General features: G+C 40.0%; 2 long non-coding RNA genes across 2 annotated transcripts in view; both read left to right on the top strand.

Moving 5' to 3' along the window:
* LOC106577448 (uncharacterized) overlaps nucleotides 1-7,190 on the top strand; it is a 33,968-nt gene extending 26,778 nt beyond the window's left edge. Inside the window, exon 4 of the long non-coding RNA XR_001322126.2 lies at nucleotides 6,750-7,190. This is a non-coding gene — a long non-coding RNA (uncharacterized lncRNA). The remainder of the gene's footprint in view (nucleotides 1-6,749) is intronic.
* Nucleotides 7,191-12,429: 5,239 nt separating this feature from the next.
* LOC106577447 (uncharacterized) lies at nucleotides 12,430-18,270 on the top strand. Its single transcript, XR_006760458.1, has 6 exons — nucleotides 12,430-16,131; nucleotides 16,307-16,375; nucleotides 16,517-16,713; nucleotides 16,858-17,014; nucleotides 17,197-17,318; nucleotides 17,469-18,270. It is a non-coding gene; the product is annotated as an uncharacterized lncRNA (long non-coding RNA).
* Nucleotides 18,271-19,464: the final 1,194 nt, after the last annotated feature.

Below are 19,464 nucleotides of genomic sequence, written 5' to 3' on the forward strand. Positions count from 1 at the left end.
AGCAGTGGACACAGCGGCTGTCTGGTGAAGTTGCAGGGAGAATCAAATCTTGTAAATATGCTAAAAGAGTGATGTTACCTTTTGATTTAAAAACCTCCCAGCAAAGGAAATATTGTTCTCCAGTGATTAATTGAAATACCCACATCAAGCCATGCAAGAAATGGAATAATAAAACCCAGATACACAACCATTATAATGCAAACAGAAGGTTGTAATCAATATCTAATATACTTCTTCAAATAAAAACAACATTTTGTTTGTTTCTTTACTTTTATAATAAAAAACAACTATAAAATGCTATTTAGAGAACAGCAAAAGCAAGCAAAATTGACTCCAGCCATTTTCACCTTTGCTGCTGTAGCTTCTTTCACCTTAGTTGATAGGGGACCTAACATTCTACAAACACGTCATACAGCAATTCGCTGCTACACACTAGTTTAGCACCAGGATTAAAAACTCTAGCTTGGTTTCATGTGAAGTCAAACAGCAGTTATCTAGCCATCTACAGCCATCTTCCACCTCTGAACAGAGAATAGTTGCTCTAAAGCCAGCTAGCAAGACAATCAGCCGCCCACCCCGCTACAAGGCGTCTGCATGGCCCGCATGGACCTAACTACTGTTACCAGTAACTGCATAATGTGCCTTTTGGAATGATTTTAGTAGCCTATTTTAAATTGTTGGTTTTGACCTAGGCTGCATTTCAAGTAATTTCTTTATGAACTTATTTTTTTGGTGTGGTGGTCTACTATTTCTGAAAGAAATTATAATTTTTAAAAAATCTATAAATAGCCAGGGAGCCGCAGGGGGGAGGGGTTTAAGAGCCACATGTGGCTCTAGAGCCGCGGGTTGCCGACCGCTTGTCACGATTTCCGCCGAAGTCGGTCCCTGTCCTTGTTCGGGCGGCGTTCGGCGGTCGACGTCACCGGCCTTCTAGCCACCGCCGATCCACTTTTCATTTTCCTTGTGTTTTGTCTTTGTTTTACACACCTGATTTCAATCCCACAATTACTTGTTAATTATTTAACCCTCTGTTCCCCCATGGTTTTTTGTGAGTGATTGTTTATTGTAATTTCGGTCTGTCATGGTGTACATGTATTTGTTACTTTGTATATTTAACATTTTGAGTAAATATACGTTGATTACTCATATCTGCTGTCCTGCGCCTGACTCTCTACACCAGTTACACATAGGACCCGTTACACCCCTGATATAGGCAAACCTGTAATGTCCAGTAATGGATACCAAAAATGTTTGGTTATATCACATTATCTGGTGTACAATCTGTAGCTACTCACACAATATTTGATTCTCACCTCTTGAAGCTGTTATCCAAAAAGCTATCATATCATAACGCAGTGGTTCGGGACCTACTAGAGGGTCGTGGCAGTGGTTCAGGTGGGTCGAGGGGTTGATACTATTTGTTCATTGATACAAATGATTTCATTATTATGCAGTCAATCACTTAAAATTGTCCGTAAGAGCTCATACTCAAATTTTCCTAAAGTTAGATGTTTTGAAGCAGATGTTTTACTTACGGGCAATTCTACGGTTGGAATTGCATTGAGAATCAGATTCGTCACTTTTTTAAATGAATACCAAACAAAATCCATTGATTTCCTTGTGCATACAAATCTAGACTACTTTTAACAATTATCATGTCTGGACTATCGTTAAATGTGAAGACTTATTTATATCAAATCAGTTCTCTAGGTTTAATTATGTGATTAAACTAATCCTGTAAACATTAATTAACTGGGAAGTTGGGCACCACGGGAAAATGTTTAGAGTTACAGTTATAATTTCCCGAATATAACTCTTCAGATATTTTAATACCTTATCAATTACAGTCATCCATTAATAATTATTAAATGTTACCTTCAGTTATCAGTCTCATCTGAATGTCGTAAAATTCTTGGTTAACCCCTGTGCGGCCTCCATCCCGTATGCGGAAAATCATATCGCTATTAGCATAACAAAATGTAATAATAAAAAAAAAATAATAATAATTAAAATTATATCGTTTTATAGATACACCTCTCCTGAATCGAACCACGTTGTCCGATTTCAAAAAGGCTTTACAGCAAAAGCAAAACATTAGATTATGTTAGAGGAGTATATCGTAAAAGTAGCCACATAGCCATTTTCCGACCAACCACATGCATCACAAATAACCAAAAAACAGCTAAATGCAGCACTAACCTTTGACAATCTTCATCAGCTGACACACCTAGGACATCATGTTACACAATACATGCATTCTTTTGTTCGATAAAGTTCATATTTATATATAAAAACAGCATTTTACATCAGTGCGTAACGTTGACTAACTATTTTCCCTCAAATGCATCCGATGAAACAGAGCTACAATTTACTAAATTACTATTCGAAAACATTTTTAAAATGTAATATTGTCATTCTAAGATTTATAGATGAATATCTCTTGAAAGCACCTGTAATGCCAGATTTAAAATGAACTTTACTGGGTAATCATACTTTGCGATGAAAGGGGATGCGATACTCTGAAAAATAGGCTAACGTTACAGGTCAGCGCCATCTTGGAAAAATCGCATATCACATCTAGTCTTGTATACTATTGTCAATAATCCCTTACCTTTGGTTGTCTTCATCAGAAAGCCCTTCCAGGAATCCCAGGTCCACAACAAATGTATTTTCGTTCGAAAAAGTTCATCCATTATGTTCCATTAGCTTGTTCTTGTTAGCGCGTCTGAAGGCTGATCCAAATCCTCCGTCGGCCACGGGACAGCCATTTCGACAAAAAGCATTTTTTTCCCATTTAGGTTCGTTCAAACATGTCAAACGTTGTATAACATAAATCTTCAGGGCGTTTTTCAACAAGAGACCCAATAAGATTCGAGGGGGACGATTGCATTGTGTTTCAAAACGTTTCGAAAGGGGAGGGTAACCAGGGGCGCCGGCGTCATAATGGTGATGGCCCTCTCCGTGTGACCACGTTCCACAGCGTCTCATTCATTCAGTTTTCACAGTAGGAGTCTCAAATCACTTTGTAAAGACAAGGGACATCTAGTGGAAGCAATAGGAAGTGCTCAATGAACCATAGCTCACGGTGTGATTAATAGGCAACGTGATGAAGTTGAGTTCGCAATTCAGAATTCCACTTCCTGTTTCGATCTGTCTCGGGGTTTTGACTGCCATATGAGTTCTGTTAGACTCACAGACACCATTCAAACAGTTTTAGAAACTTTAGAGTGTTTTTCTATCCACAAGTATTAACCTGTTAGGGCTAGGGGGCAGCATTGACACGGCTGGATAAAAAACATACCCGATTTAATCTGGTTACCACTCCTACCCAGTAACTAGAATATGCATATACTTATTACATATGGATAGAAAACACCCTACATTTTCTAAAACTGTTTGAATGGTGTCTGTGAGTATAACAGAACTCAAATGGCAGGTCAAAACCTGAGAGATTCCTTTACAGGAAGTGGCCTGTCTGACCATTTGTTGAACTTCTTTTCCATCTCTATCATTTACTAAGGATCTCTGCTCTAACGTGACACTTCCCACGTCGTCCATAGGCGCTCAGAGCCCGGGAAAAAACAGAATGTCGTCATTCCAGCCCCAGGCTGAAACACATTATCGCCTTTCTCAAGTGGCCGATCAAGAGACACTAGCTTATGCGCGTGACCCCGACCGCCCCCGCCTTTGGGATTTTTTTCCTCTGTTTGCCGAAAAGGAGATTCCCTGTCGGAATATTATCGCTTTTCTACGAGAAAAGTGTCGTAAAAATTGATTTTAAACAGCGGTTGACATGCTTCGAAGTACGGTGATGGAATACTTAGAATTTTATTGTCACGAATTGCGCCAAGCGCGTGACACTTCTTTACTATTTCGGATAGTGTCTGGAACGCATACGAACAAAACGCCGCTATTCGGATATAACGATGGATTATTTTGTACCAAACCAACATTTGTTATTGAAGTAGCAGTCCTGGCTGTGTATTCTGACGAAGACAACAAAAGGTAATGAAATGTTTATAATAGTAAATATGATTATGGTGAGTGCTAAACTTGCCGGGTGTCTAAATAGCGAGCCCGTGATGCCTGGGCTATGTACTTAGAATATTGCAAAATGTGCTTTCACCAAAAAGCTATTTTAAAATCGGACATATCGAGTGCATAGAGGAGGTCTGTATCTATAATTCTTAAAATAATTGTTATGCTTTTTGTGAACGTTTATCGTGAGTAATTTAGTAAAATGTTAGCGAATTCCCCGGAAGTTTGCGGGGGGTATGCTAGTTCTGAACGTCACATGCTAATGTAAAAAGCTGGTTTTTGATATAAATATGAACTTGATTGAACAAAACATGCATGTATTGTATAACATAATGTCCTAGGGTTGTCATCTGATGAAGATCATCAAAGGTGAGTGCTGCATTTAGCTGTCTTCTGGGTTTTGGTGACATTATATGCTGGCTTGAAAAATGGGTGTCTGATTATTTCTGGCTTGGTACTCTGCTGACATAATCTAATGTTTTGCTTTCGTTGTAAAGCCTTTTTGAAATCGGACAGTGTGGTTAGATTAACGAGAGTCTTGTCTTTAAATGGCTGTAAAATAGTCATATGTTTGAGAAATTGAAGTAATAGGATTTTTAAGGTTTTGAAAATCGCGCCACAGGATAGATGTGGCTGTTACGTAGGTGGGACGAATTCGTCCCGCCTAGCCTAGAGAGGTTAATTATATGCATATCCTAGCTTCTGAGTATCCTAGGGGAACGCCAAGAGGTTAACTGCACAAACCCTAGTTTCCATAATGAATAAGCAATATACACATTGGTTGATTATTTATTTACAAAAAAACTAAACAATCATAATGATGGAAAAGTCCCTAGTGGACTAATCCGATATGATGGCTTGGTAGACAACGGGAAGGGGGTGTGGACTGCTCAAGAGCAGGAAACTCATAGCTGATAACTACACTCATAGAAATTGCTAATACTTTACATGAACGACCACTCATTCGAAAATCATTTGCAATTTACATATTTACGAGTATGTCTTGTTGTCTCTGTGGTCGCCGGTCCATCTGCTGGAGAGAGTTGACAGAAAAGTCTCTGGTTGTATTCCCCAGAAGTCACAGTCTTTCGTGGTTGTAGGTGGTTAGAATGGATACTTCAGAGTACCATTCAGAAATGTTCTTGGCGGTTGTCTGTATTCTCGTTCAAGACTTACATAATTTCTAGCTGCAGACTAGTAATTATACGTCTAAGATTTGCTCTTATTTTGTAGTGATCGATAGTCTTAGAAATTCAACCATATGCAACCTTAGTTTACACCGGGGTTTGTGTAGTCTTAACCATTTGAGATGTCTGGCTTACCTTGGGTCTCTTTGGCATGAAATGTACATTTCGTCACAGGTGGTTTTATACATTTTCAGAGAAATGGGCGGTCCATGATGCCTAATGTGATGTCTGGGCTGACAGGGATGTGGCCAATGACTAGTTAATCTTTATATAAAAATCCATACTGTAATTTAGAAGGTTAACATCACATTACATCTTTTCTCAAATAGTTTCATGTTTAATCACATACGTTTCACAATATTTAGATGTAAACCTGACAGCTGGGAAATGTACACTGTAAGAGATACAGTTATGTGTGTTTCTTGTCCTTCATGAGATCACCAAATGAAACACACTCGACATGACTGTCCCTTAAGTGTCCACAGACCATTCCCATATTCTCAAAAATAGAAATATTGTTTAATTCTCGCATTTTGGGGATTAAAAGTTTCTAAAGAGAATGAAAGCGCTCCGTCATGACACAATTTACAAACAAACAATTTACAGATTTATTTGAAGAACAGTGCAGATGCACAGTGTGGTAACAGAATGGCAGTTTGTAAATGTGTTTTTGTAAAATGTTTTGTCTTCATTCTTCAAAGTAGTCCTTTTAAAAATAAAGTTCTATGTTGTTTGTTGTTTTTTTTTAAACTTTGAAATCAATGGATTCTGTTTAGCATACATTTTTAAACCAATGACTAATATGACCACTCTATGGAAAGATGAGACTCTCACAAACTTGATGCTGGTGTCTGTTTTGCTCTATGACCCCCACAAGCCCCACAGAACTCGTCTGAAGTCTGTTACACCGATATGCCAACTTCTGTCTGTAGCATCCGAACCGTTTGGGCTACAAACTAATATGAGACTCTCACGAATACGCTTGTGTTCTCTGTTTTGTTCTACGTCCCCCACAAATGTCACGGAACTTGTCTGAAGGTAACCCGGTACTGGATTAAAAAATTCATGGAAAAATATAAAGGCAATTTTGTGACCCCAAAAAAGAAAAGGGGTTAAAGTGAAAATTCTGTTACCATGGAATTGCCGTTATTCTTGGGAATTGTTCGGAGTAGGTTTTTTTCACCGCTCAACCTCTAGTGGGTTGCGACGCAGCAGACACTGAACCACCAAGCAACAAGTTTGCGTTATTAACACCATCCCAAGTCTCCTCTACCTAACCTACTTTTTCTTTGTTCTGTCTGTCTGTCTGTCTGTCTGTCTGTCTGTCTGTCTGTCTGTCTGTCTGTCTGTCTGTCTGTCTGTCTGTCTGTCTGTCTGTCTGTCTGTCTGTCTGTCTGTCTGTCTGTCTGTTTGCCTGTCTGTCTGTCTGTTTGCCTGCCTGCCTGTCAGTGGTTTAGGGTTCCCTCTGAACCTCTGTTCTCAACTGTTCTCCCCTTTTATGATGTACTGTACTTGCTCCTCCAGGATGGCCATGGTTAACCCCAGCTTCACCCCGGACGAGATGTTGGACAATAGAAGCAGCCGGTTCAAAGTTTACCAAGGGGCCTGTCGCGTGCTACAGGAGCCCAAGCCTTCAGAGGTGTGTGTGCGTATGTGTGCATGTGTGTGTATGTATTTGTTTGCACAAACAGGTGCCTTCCCAACTTTGTATGTACGCATTATGTGTGTACTTCCATGTGTGTTTATGTCTGTACTTCCATGCGTGTTTATGTGTATTCCTATACAGTGCCTTCGGACCCCTTGACTTTTTCCACATTTTGTTACGTTACAGCCTTATTCTAAAATATATTAAATTGTTTTTCTTCTTCATCAATCTACACAGAATACCCCATAATGACAAAGCAAAAACAAAGCAAAAACGGAAAAAATTCATTAAAAATCAAAGACAGAAATAGAACATTTACATAAGTATTCAAGCCCTTTACTTAGTACTTTGTTGAAGCACCTTTGTCAGCGATTACAGCATTGAGTCTTCTTGGGGTGTGACGCTACAAGCTTGACACCTGTATTTGGGGAGTTTCTCCCATTCTTCTCTGTAGATCCTTTCATGCTCTGTCAGGTTGGATGGGGAGCATTACTGCACAGCTATTTTCAGGTCTCTCCAGAGATGTTAGATCGGGTTCAAGTCCAGGCTCTGGCTGGACCACTCAAGGATATTCAGAGACTTGTCCCGAAGCCACTCATTGTCTTAGCTGTGTGCTTAGGGTTGTTGTCCTGTTGGAAGGTGAACCTTCACCACAGTCTGAGGCCCCGAGCGCTCTGGAGCATGTTTCCATCAAGGATCTCTCTGTACTTTGCTCCATTCATCCTTCCTTCAATCATGACTAGTCTCCCAGTCCCTGTCGCTGAAAAACATCACCGCAACGTGATGCTGCCGCCACCATGCTTCACCGTAGGGATGGTGCCAGGTTTCCTCCAGACGTGATGCTTGGCATTCAGGCCAAAGAGTTCAATCTTGGTTTCATCAGACCAGAGAATCTTCTTCCTCATGGTCTGAGGTGCCTTTTGGCAAACTCCAAGCCGGCTGTCGTGCCGTTTTACTGAGGAGTGGATTCCGTCTGGCCATTCTGATTGGTGGAGTGCTGCAGAGATGGTTGTCCTTCTGGAAGGTTCTCCTATCTCCACAGAGGAACTCTGGAGCTCTGTCAGAGTGACCATCAGGTTCAGAGTGACCATCAAAGTCTTGGTGGTTCCAAACTTCTTCCATTTAAGAATAATGGAAGCAAATGTATTCTTGGGTAACTTCAATGCTGCAGAGATGTTTTGGTACCGTTCCCCAAATCTGTGCCTCAACACAATCCTGTCTCGGAGCTCTATGGACAATTTCTTCAACCTCATGGCTTGGTTTTTGCTCTGACATGCACTGTCAACTGTGGGACCTTATATAGACAGGTGTGTGCCTTTCCAAATCATGTTCAATCAATTTAAATTTACCACAGGTAAGTTGTAGAAACAGTCAAATTGTAGAAACATCTCAAGGATGATCAATGGAAAAAGGATGCACCTGAGCTGAATTTCGAGTCTCATAACAAAGGGTCTAAATGTTGAACATTATTTTAAAAAATGTGAAAAAATTAACTTTGTCATTATGTGGTATTGTGTGTTGATGAGGAAAATATTTTATTTAATCTATTTTAGAATAAGGCTGTAACATAACAAAATGTGGAAAAAGGGAAGGGGTCTGAATACTTTCTGAATGCACTGTATTTCTGTGATGAAACATCAATATGTAGCTATATCCAGGGTTGTCATTTGGGTTCTTGCATTGGAATTATATTCAATTCTGCTTATATCAAGCTATACCGCAATAAACATAAGTTCAAATACTTTTGACCAAGAAGTGACAGGTTGGCACGAAATCTCCACTACGCTCTATCAGCACCATGGACAGCCCCCTTCAAACTAAATCCAGATTTTGATAAAAACTAAACAGCTAGATTGTTTCTTTCATGTTTACGTGTCCTTTAAAAACAGTCTATAATTTCAATAACACTATTCCTTGTGACTCGATCTGTAGCATATGAGAAACGTTATAGTCTATTGTTTTTTACTTTCATAAACAATAATTCTCCACCTCACAGTTCAGCAGTATGAGATTTGAGCACTAAATGCTTCAGAGCATTGCATGCATAGGCCTATTGGCTTAGGCGTCCACTGTATTGATATATATATATATATATTTTTTTTAAATATATATACCCTACCATTCAAAAGTTTGGGGTCACTTAGAAATGTCCTTGTTTTCCATGAAAACATACATGAAATGATTTGCAAAATGAATAGGAAATATGGTCAAGACATTGACATGGTTATAAATAATGATTTTTAATTGAAATAATAATTGTATCCTTCAAACTCTGCTTTCGTCAAAGAATCCTCCATTTGCAACAATTACAGACCTTTGGCATTCTAGTTGTCAATTTGTTGAGGTAATCTGAAGAGATTTCACCCCATGCTTCCTGAAGCACCTCCCACAAGTTGGATTGCTTTGGTCCCGTGTGGCTCAGTTGGTAGAGCATGGTGTTTGCAACGCCAGGGTTGTGGGTTCAATTCCCATTTCCCAGTATGGAAAAAGAATTATGAAATGTATGCATTCACTACTGTAAGTCGCTCTAGATAAGAGTGTCTGCTAAATGAATAAAATGTAAATGTAAAAATGGATTGGCTTGATGGGCACTTCTTACGTACCATACGATCAAGCTGCTCCCACAACAGCTCAATAGGGTTGAGACCCGGTGACTGTGCTGGCCACACCATTTTAGACAGAATACCAGATGACTGCTTCTTCCCTAAATAGTTCTTGCATAGTTTGGAGCTGTGCTTTGGGTCATTGTCCTGTTGTAGGAGGAAATTGGCTCCAATAAAGCGCCGTCCACAGGGTATGGCATGGTGTTGCAAGATGGAGTGATAGCCTTCCTTCTTCAAGATCCCTTTTACCCTGTACAAATCTCCCATTTTACCACCATCAAAGCACTTCCAGACCATCACATTGCCTCCACCATGCTTGACAGATGGCGTCAAGCACTCCTCCAGCATCTGTAGATTTTTTTCTGCGTCTCACGAATGTTCTTCTTTATGATCTGAACACCATAACTGAACACTGTCCATAACACTTTTTTCCAGTCTTCCTCTTTCCAGTGTCTGTGTACTTTTGCCCACCTTAATCTTTTCTTTTTATTGGCCAGTCTGAGATATGGCTTTTTCTTTGCAACTCTGCCTAGAAGGCCAGCATCCTGGAGTCGCCTCTTCACTGTTGACATTGAGACTGGTGTTTTGCGGGTACTATTTAATGAAGCTGCCAGTTGAGGACTTGTGAGGCATCTCTTTCTCAAACTAGATACTAATGTACTTGTCCTCTTGCTCGGTTGTGCACCGGGGCCTCCCATTCCTCTTTCTATTCTGGTTAGAGACAGTTTTCACTGTTCTGTGAAGGGAGTAGTACACAACATTGTACGAGATCTTCAGTTTCTTGGAAATTTCTCGCATGGAATAGCCTTCATTTCTCAGAACAAGTATATACTGATGAGTTTCAGAAGAAAGTTCTTTGTTTCTGGCCATTTTGAGCCTGTAATCAAACCCACAAATGCTGATGCTCCAGATACTCAACTAGTCTAAAGCAGTTTTATTGCTTATTTAATCAGGAGAACAGTTTTCAGCTGTGATAACATAATTGCAAAAGGGTTTTCTAATGATCAATTAGCCTTTTAAAGTGATAAACTTGGATTAGCTAACAAAACATGCCATTGGAACACAGGAGTGATGGTTTCTGATAATGGGACTCTGTACGCCTATGTAGATATTCCATTAAAAAGCAGTCGTTTCCAGATACAATAGTCATTTACAACATTATCAATGTCTACACTGTATTTCTGATCAATTTGATGTTATTTTAATGGATAACAAATTAGATTTTCTTTTAAAAACAAGGACATTACTAAGTGACCCCAAACTTTTGAATGGTAGTGTAATAGTTTACAGTACCAGTCACAGGTTTGGACACATACTCATTCCAGGATTTGTCTTCATTTAGAATATTTTCTACAATGTAGAATAATAGTGAAGACATCAAAACAATAAAATAACACATATGGAATCATGTAGTATCCAAAAAAGTGTTAAACAAATCAACATGTATTTTAGATTTTAGATTCTTCAAAGTAGCCTCCTTTCTATTTGATATAACTATGTTTTCCCTATGAGGCTCAAACATAAGGGAAGGGTTTTAAAAATGGTTAAAAACATGCAAAAGGTTACTGTTGTCAGCTGCCTGCTGATGTAGCCAATAGTGCATGTCACTGAACGTGTGAGTGTGAGAAAGGCATTCTATGCCATCAAAAGGAACATACAATTGGACATTCCAATTAGGATCTGGCTAAAAACACTTGAATCAGTTATAGAACCCACTGCTCTTTTTGCTTGTGAGGTCTGGGGTCTGCTCACTAACCAAGAATTCACTAAATGCGACAAACAACAAATTGAAAATATCCTCTGTGTACAACGTAAAACACCAAATAATGCATGCAGAGCAGAATTAGGCCGATACTGTCACGTTCACTATCTTCAAACTCCAGATCATAAATAAACCAAGGCGCAGCGCCCATGGAATTCCACATCTTTGAACCTGTTTGGGCTAGGGGGCAGTATTGAGAATTTTGGGAAAAGTATGTGCCCATTTTTAACTGCCTCCTACACCAACTCAGAAGCTAGAATATGCATATTATTGTTCAGGTTTGGATAGAAAACACCCTGAAGTTTCTAAAACTGTTTGAATGGTGTCTGTGAGTATAACAGAACTCCTATGGCAGGCAAAAACCTGACAAGGTTTCATGCAGGAAGTGGCCTGTCTGACAAGGAGTCGTGCGTCTTGCATCTGTTTATTGAAAAGTAAGGATCTTAGCTGTAACGTGACAATTCCCAGGGCTCCAATAGGCTCTCAGGACGCGGGAAAATCATGAAGGTTGACGAGGCAGCCTCAGGCTGAAACAGATTATCATCTTATTCAAGTGTCCCATTAGGTGACAATGGAGTGAGGCGCGTGCGCGATTAGCCCCCGTGGAGTATTTTAATTCGGCTGTTTAGTTTATTGCAGATTCCCGGTCGGAATATTATCGCTTTTCTACGAGATAAATGGCATAAAAATTGGTTTTAAACGGCGGTTGACATGCTTCGAAGTACGGTAATGGAATATTTAGAATTTTATTGTCACGAATTGCGCCATGCGCGCGACACTTCTTTACTATTTCGGATAGTGTCTGGAACGCACGAACAAAACGCCGCTATTCGGATATAACGATGGATTATTTTGGACCAAACCAACATTTGTTATTGAAGTAGCAGTCCTGGGTGTGCATTCTGACGAAGACAACAAAAGGTAATCAAACTTTTATAATAGTAAATATGATTATGGTGAGTGCTAAACTTGCCGGGTGTCTAAATAGCGAGCCCGTGATGCCTGGGCTATGTACTTAGAATATTGCAAAATGTGCTTTCACCAAAAAGCTATGGAGCAGGAGGGGAGGACCGAGCCGGCCTGGAGGATAGGGGACAGAGAAAATCAAAGGATGCAGAAAGGGAGGAGAGGAGGGTTGAGGAGGCAGAATCAGGAGATAGGTTGGAGAAGGTTTGAGCAGAGGGAAGAGATGATAGGATGGAAGAGGAGAGAGTAGCGGGAGAGAGAGAGTGAAGGTTGCGACGGCGCAATACCATCCGAGTAGGGGCAGAGTGAGAAGTGTTGGATGAGAGCAAGAGGGAAAAGGATACAAGGTAGTGGTCGGAGATTTGGAGGGGAGTTGCAATGAGATTAGTGGAAGAACAGCATCTAGTAAAGATGAGGTCAAGCGTATTGCCTGCCTTGTGAGTAGGGGGGGAAGTTGAATTGAATTGCCTCAAGGAGAAAGCTACTAAAAGACTGTAGCTTAATTAGGCCAGGCCAAGAAAGGCATATTGATCCTGTGGAGTCAGAGACTGCTATGGAATGCACACCAAGTCCATATGACTTAGACACATCAAACGAAATCAGAGAAAGTGACAATCATGAAGGCAACAATGATGATGATGGGGGAAATCAGTGAAGGGGACATTCATGGAGCTGATGATGATGATGATGATGGGGAAATCAGTAAAAGGGATATTTATGGGGACTCAGACAATGACACAGTGATGGAATCAACTCTCTCCTCTTGGCTTGTTGTGAATAATATAAAGCAAGATTCTGAAAAAACATTGAGTTGATGATCTGCCATGTAGTGCACGTACACTGTTAAAAACTGATAAACATGTGCAGGTCGAAATTAAGTCTGGCATTGACTATGTGTTTTTGGGAGTAGAGAACATGCTGAAGAAGAACATAGACAAATGTCCCAGTTGCTTCACAGATGAGACTGAGTATTTGAATGTGTCTCTGAATGTTGATGGACTATCCCTATTCAAGATCTCAAAAACCATAACCTGGTCTGTGTTGTGTGGTGTCAACACCCCACCGATAGTTTTCCCAGTTGCACTGTCGTGGAAATTCTAAACCGAATGACCTCAACTTTCTTAATGATACCATACAAGAGATGAAGAAGCTTCAAGATGAGGGAATGGTGTATAGGGGCAGGCAAGTAAACATCCTTCTGACATATGTAGTGTGTGATGCACCAGCCAGAGCCATGGTAAAAGGAATCAAACAATTCTCAAGATACTACGGATGTGAGAGATGCATCTGGCTTGGGTGAGTTACATATCAGGATGTAGAAGACCTAGAGGCACGCACTGACAAGTCATTTAGAGAGCACACTCAACAAGAACATCACCAGCAGGTGTCTCCATTCATAGAGTTGAACATTGACATGATGAAGGCCTTCCCAGTAGACTATATGCATCAGGCTTGTCTGGATGTCACAAAGAAGTTGATTCTGACTTGGATGCATGGAAAGAGAGAAACAAGAATGTCTAGGGGTCATAATGCAAATATCAGTGCCAGCATGTTGGAGCTGAAACAGGCAGTGCCCAACATCTTTGCTCGTCAGCCTAGTGAGTCTAGATGAAATCGAAAGATGGAAAGCCACTGAATTCCGCCAATTCATGCTGTACATGGGCAAACTTGTACTTAAGACCAGACCTATATAAAAAAATTGACCTTCTCAGTGGCTATGTATATACTTGTCTGTCCAGACCTCATTGAGCAGCACTATGACTATGCAAAACAACTGCTAGCCTATTTTGTCAAGAAGGCCAGGGAGCTGTAAAGCCCAGAGTTTGTTGTTTACAATGTGCATAGCATGCTCCACATTGCAGATGATGCAAAACAACTTCGTGGACTGGAAAACTGTTCTGGCTTTCCGTTTGAAAACTACAATCAGAAATTGTAAAGAAGAGAAGATGGTCCGCTCTGGACACCATCCCTTGGCACAGATTGTCAAACGTCTCTCTGAGACTGTTGCTGTGGTTAAAAGACCTGTGTTTGCCAAAGAACGACAAAGTGAGAAATGCAGGAGGCCTGACAATGTGTTCCAGACAGGGAACAAGTTCTGCGAGGTGTGCGAGGAAGTGTCAAAGGGCGGTGGGTTCCTCAGCAGGGTGTACCATGACCTTGTGTCATTATCTTCTGATTGGTGTGTACCATGGTAGGACAGGGAATACCTCAATAAGAGTCCTTCCACTGGCAAGCCTAAACAAACCAGCTGTAATGGTCAAGGAGAGTGAGGACTCTGCTATATTTCTGAGAATTCTTCACAAGATGTAACAAGTAAGTGTATTACTGAAATAACAGCATAATGAGATCTTCAGAGTAGCCTAGTCAACAGAGTTCTCTGATGTGTCACTCAACCGCTTAATTAATAAAGGCATGTTTCATTTTGCAGATGCCAGTGTATGCAGTGGTGGAGTTCCACAATGAAACTCCAGTCACGGTGGCAGCAGTGGTAAAGCCATGGATCGTCACCACTAAGAAGATGCTAACTTCTTTAGAATCTTTGAAATAGAACCATAACATTAAACTAATTCATCCTTGGTCTGTACTGTGCTGTTAATGCCCGTGGATGACAATCAAGTACTTTTTCCTTTCATGGATTTCTGTGCTACTGGCCATCAACAGGCTACAGCAAGAAGCTGAAGAGAGGTGACGCTCCTGACAAGGAGAGTTGGCCTAAATATATTGTCCGTGTCATCCCTCACACAACAACTGGTAAAAGTGTCCATAATCAACCAAAAGTCACTGTCACTGTTACATTTCTGTTCTCCCAAATGTAATCCTACTTGTCCAAATTTCTCAGATGACTTCTCCAAAGCACGCCGCTTTGAAAAAAAAGCTGAAAAAATCTCCTATGTGGAAAGCACTAGTGAAATGGAGGCATGACCACACACTATCCCAGCTCGTTACCAGACTGGTTGTTCTGATGACAGCAGCATTAAGTTGATTATACACTGAGAATATTAGCATATGTGCAGATCCGATGCTTATGACATGTTTTCTGTTTTGTATCTAGCAACTGATATAGATGAGTTCTTTATGGAACCCTGCTTTCCCAAGAAAACTTTACGTTTACCTCTACCACCCAGATATCAGGACACAAATTGTCTTAAATGGAAAAAGTATTTAGGATTTCACAACCAACAGAATTTTTGCCCAATGCAATGCCAAATAAATCATGCTTCTTATGATTTGTAATTACCGAAAAATATCCCGCAAAAAGGAAAGGCCTCCAAAGTGTCCAGTGCACCACAAACTGTGTCATGCAGTGAGTATTGAGAGGAACCAATATTTTGGACAGTGACATACACTATATGGACACCCTACTAATTAGTTCAGGTGTTTTAGCCACACCCATTGCTAACAGGTGCATAAAATCCAGCTAAGCCTTTAGTTCCAGTGAAGGGTCATCTTAATGCTACAGGATACAAAGACATTTTAGACAATTGGGTGCTTTCAACTTTGTGGAAACAGTTTGGGGAAGGCCCTTTCCTGTTCCAGCATGACTGTGCCCCACAGACACACTCGAAAATCTTGTGGAAAGCCTACCCAGAAGAGTAGTGGCTGTTATAGCTGCAAAGGGGGGCCAACTCCATATTAATGCCCATGGTTTTGGAATGGGATGTCCAACAAGCTCTTATAGGTGTGATGGTCAGGTGTCCAGATACATTTGGCCATATAGTGTATATAGAATATATTCAAATTAAGCTGACAATCAAATCTGAGGTGGAGAAGAACAGATCTAAAATGTGTGTCACTGTCCATTTATCTTTGGTGTTGACTGTAATGGCATATTGAATTCACATACCTGAGTTTTATCTAATCTTCTACAACTTCCTACAGACCTACCAGCCAAAACAACAAATGGTGGAGTAGCGCTACCTGCAGCATCCAGTAAGAATTTTGCATACCTGTTACAGTACATAGTCAACCTCCCTTAGTAGTGCCCAACAGTATCAACACATCCCTCTCTATTTTTCCACTCAACCAAAACCGTTGTTTTTCTGAAATGTCACAATACACTGTTAAATGAATTGCTTTACGCTAAACCTCCTATCCATCCTCATAGGTCTCCAACAAAAGGAATCTGCATCCCCAAGTGCTGTGCAGTCTCAGGAGATAATTGCAATGATATCTTGTTAGTACTGTACATGTTCATCTGTGATTTGACAGTGCTTTGGTCAAAATAGCAACTCCCCTTTATTATTTTCTGCTAAAACAGCTTGTTTAGGACCCAATTATGTGTCTCCGTTCTAATCAACGATGTTGTCTTGTTAAGCCTTCTAGACAAAGGTACTGATGAAGCTAGGCAATATAATTGAGAACCAGCAAGAGCAACTGAGGCTCCTTAATGGTACAAGGCGATCAACCACAGCTGAGGACCTCGACATTCTTCCATCACCGTCAGACTCTGCGGCTGACCTGAAGCTACTGTGTAAGCAGAGCTCAACAGAGGAGAATTTTCGCAAACAATTGGTATGCTCTCACTTCAAGTACTTCTTCAACACAAAAAGATAAACACCAGCCGATAAAGTATTATAGGGCTACTACTGTAGGTCACATCTTTTTCATTGTTTCTGTCAGACATACCAGTAATCAAATTCTCAATTACTCGACTAGACATCCTATCTCAGGATGTATGGGTCCAACAAAGTGGGGAAGACTGTGAGGAGGACGATAAGGTGCATTGGGACCAACAGACTGTGATCCCAGTTCAGTATAAAAGGGAGAAAAAAGTTGCCAGTCAAAGACCGGCCTCTTTTAAGAGTCATGACAAGTAGGTGCACATTTATACCAGATACCCTAGTAGAACCTTTATTATTTATAGCTCAGAAGACACCCAGCATCTATTTATCCAGAATCCATTGGACTCCTTGTCCTAGATCTACAGTATAATATCATATTGTGCTGCTTTACTACTAATTAAACTGAATTATGATGTGTTTCAATCTCATTCAGAGGCCTGCAGCAAATGTCACAAAGAGGCCAAAATCACTGAGTGTGAGACCGAAATAGGTGAATGCCTGAAGCATGCAACAATTAAGGAGGGATGCAACAAATACAGATCAAAGGAAGGACAGGTGGAGTTCCACATCAGATATTTTGTGTTCATTAACAGTACGCAACTGTAGCACAAGTGTTTTACTTAGATGAAAATGTTGTTCTTCATTGTAATTTCTCTGAATGTTACTAGTCCAATGATGCGTTTTAACACAGTTACTTTGTTTCAGACCAAAGCACCTGAAATAATGGAGAGAGACAGAAGCTTAAGCACGAGCCCAAGAGACAGAAGCTCAAGAGACAGAAGCCCAAGAAACAGAAGTCCAAGAGACAGAATTTTTTTATATATAGTTGAAATTTCCTGTCTTTATTAGTTGAAGCAATTGTAGCATATTACACCTATTACCAACGTTAACCAACGTTTGTTAAACATTGGCGAACGTTGATGGATGTTTGAAATCCAACCAAACCAACGTTGGTGGATGTTCATTAACGTTTAAAAAGGAACTAATAGCCAATGTTCGCCAAACGTTAATGACACCTATGACAAATGTTTACAAAACGTAATCTGTCTGCTACACTTTAATCAAAACCTAACATTTATCTGAATGCATTCAACATTTTTAGACAACTAATCCAACACCTAAAATTTTTTTTTATAAAATGGATTTTTGCTACCTGGGGTAGCCTTTTAGTAGCCTACTGCTATGCATGTTGACTCCCTACGCTGTCATTCCCCTGTAATTCTCTCTACTGAGGTAAAGACAGTTTCAAGTTGGATATTTGACGGATATTCACGCTTTCAAACCTCAATAGCTTTCAAACCAGTAGAAAGAGGAGGAAGGGAAGCGCTACTAAGGTACACAATAGTAAATGTTGGTAGACAGAAGGTGCTCTTCAAACCACTTGAGCAACAGACTCCAAATAAGAGTCATGATGTTGGAAAAATTGCGCACAACATTGCACTGGTCTTATTTTCACGATTTGGACATTAATTCACTTTACAAAGCTAATAAACATGTGGAAATGTGAGCAGCATTTTGTTTCCTTGATGAATTAGTTAGGGAGCGTAAACGAAGTACAAACTTTTTTTACATTTGAATTCCAACAGCTCCTTGGTCATGTGACCTACTTGACTCAAACAACGTTCAGAATGTCCACTGACTACCCTTCTATATTGCACACCCTTTGGTTTGTTCATTTTCATCTCACACATTTTTACATAAATTTTTCAAACTTCAAAATTTCAATAGCTCCTTGGTCATGTGACCTATTGACTTCAAACACGTTTCAGAATGTCCACTGCCTACCCATCTATATTGCACATCCTTTAGTTCATCCATTTTCATCTCACATGATTTTACATGAATTTTACAAACTTTAAAATGTCAATAGCTCCTTGGTCATGTGACCTACTGACGTCAAACAAGGTTCAGAATGTCCACTAAGTGTCATGCCCTGACCATAGAAGCTTTTATTTTCTATGGTAGAGTAGGTCAGGGCATGATGGGTTGTGTCTAGTTTAGATTTTCTATGTTGTCATGTTCTTGTTTCTCTATTTCTATGTTTTTTTTTGTTGGGATGATCTCCAATTAGAGGCAGCTGGTCATCGTTGTCTCTAATTGGAGATTATACTTAAGTAGTTGTTTTTCTCACTTGGGTTTGTGGGAGATTGTATTTTGAGTAAGTGTATGTTGCACCTCTTCGTTTTGTTTTTGAGTTTATTTGTATGTCTTGCATAGTTTCACAGTTATAATAAAATGTGGAACGATTCACACGCTGCGCATTGGTCCCATTCTTCAGACAGCCATGACACTAAGTGTGCCTACACATTGCACACCCTTTAGTTTGTCCATTTTCATCTCACTTGATTTTACATTCATTTTTCAAAATAGAATATTTCTATAGCGCCTTTGTCATGTGACCTAACTTCAAACAAGGTGCAGAATGTCCACTGACTACCCTTCTATATTGCACACCCTTTAGTTGGTCCATTTTCATCTCACAGGTTTTTACATGAATTTTTCTAACTTTACAATTTCATTAGATCCGTGGTCATGTGACCTACTGACTTCTGGATTCAAACAAACTTTAGAATGTCCACGGACTAGCCTTATATATTGCACACTCTTGTTTGTGTACTGTAAAATCACTCGATGTAATGTACATTTTTCATAGTTTTACATTTCAATAGCTTTTCAATAGTTCCTTGGTCATGTCAATTAC

The sequence above is a fragment of the Salmo salar genome, chromosome ssa18, assembly GCF_905237065.1.
Source record: "Salmo salar chromosome ssa18, Ssal_v3.1, whole genome shotgun sequence".
NCBI classification, from domain to species: Eukaryota; Metazoa; Chordata; class Actinopteri; order Salmoniformes; family Salmonidae; genus Salmo; species Salmo salar.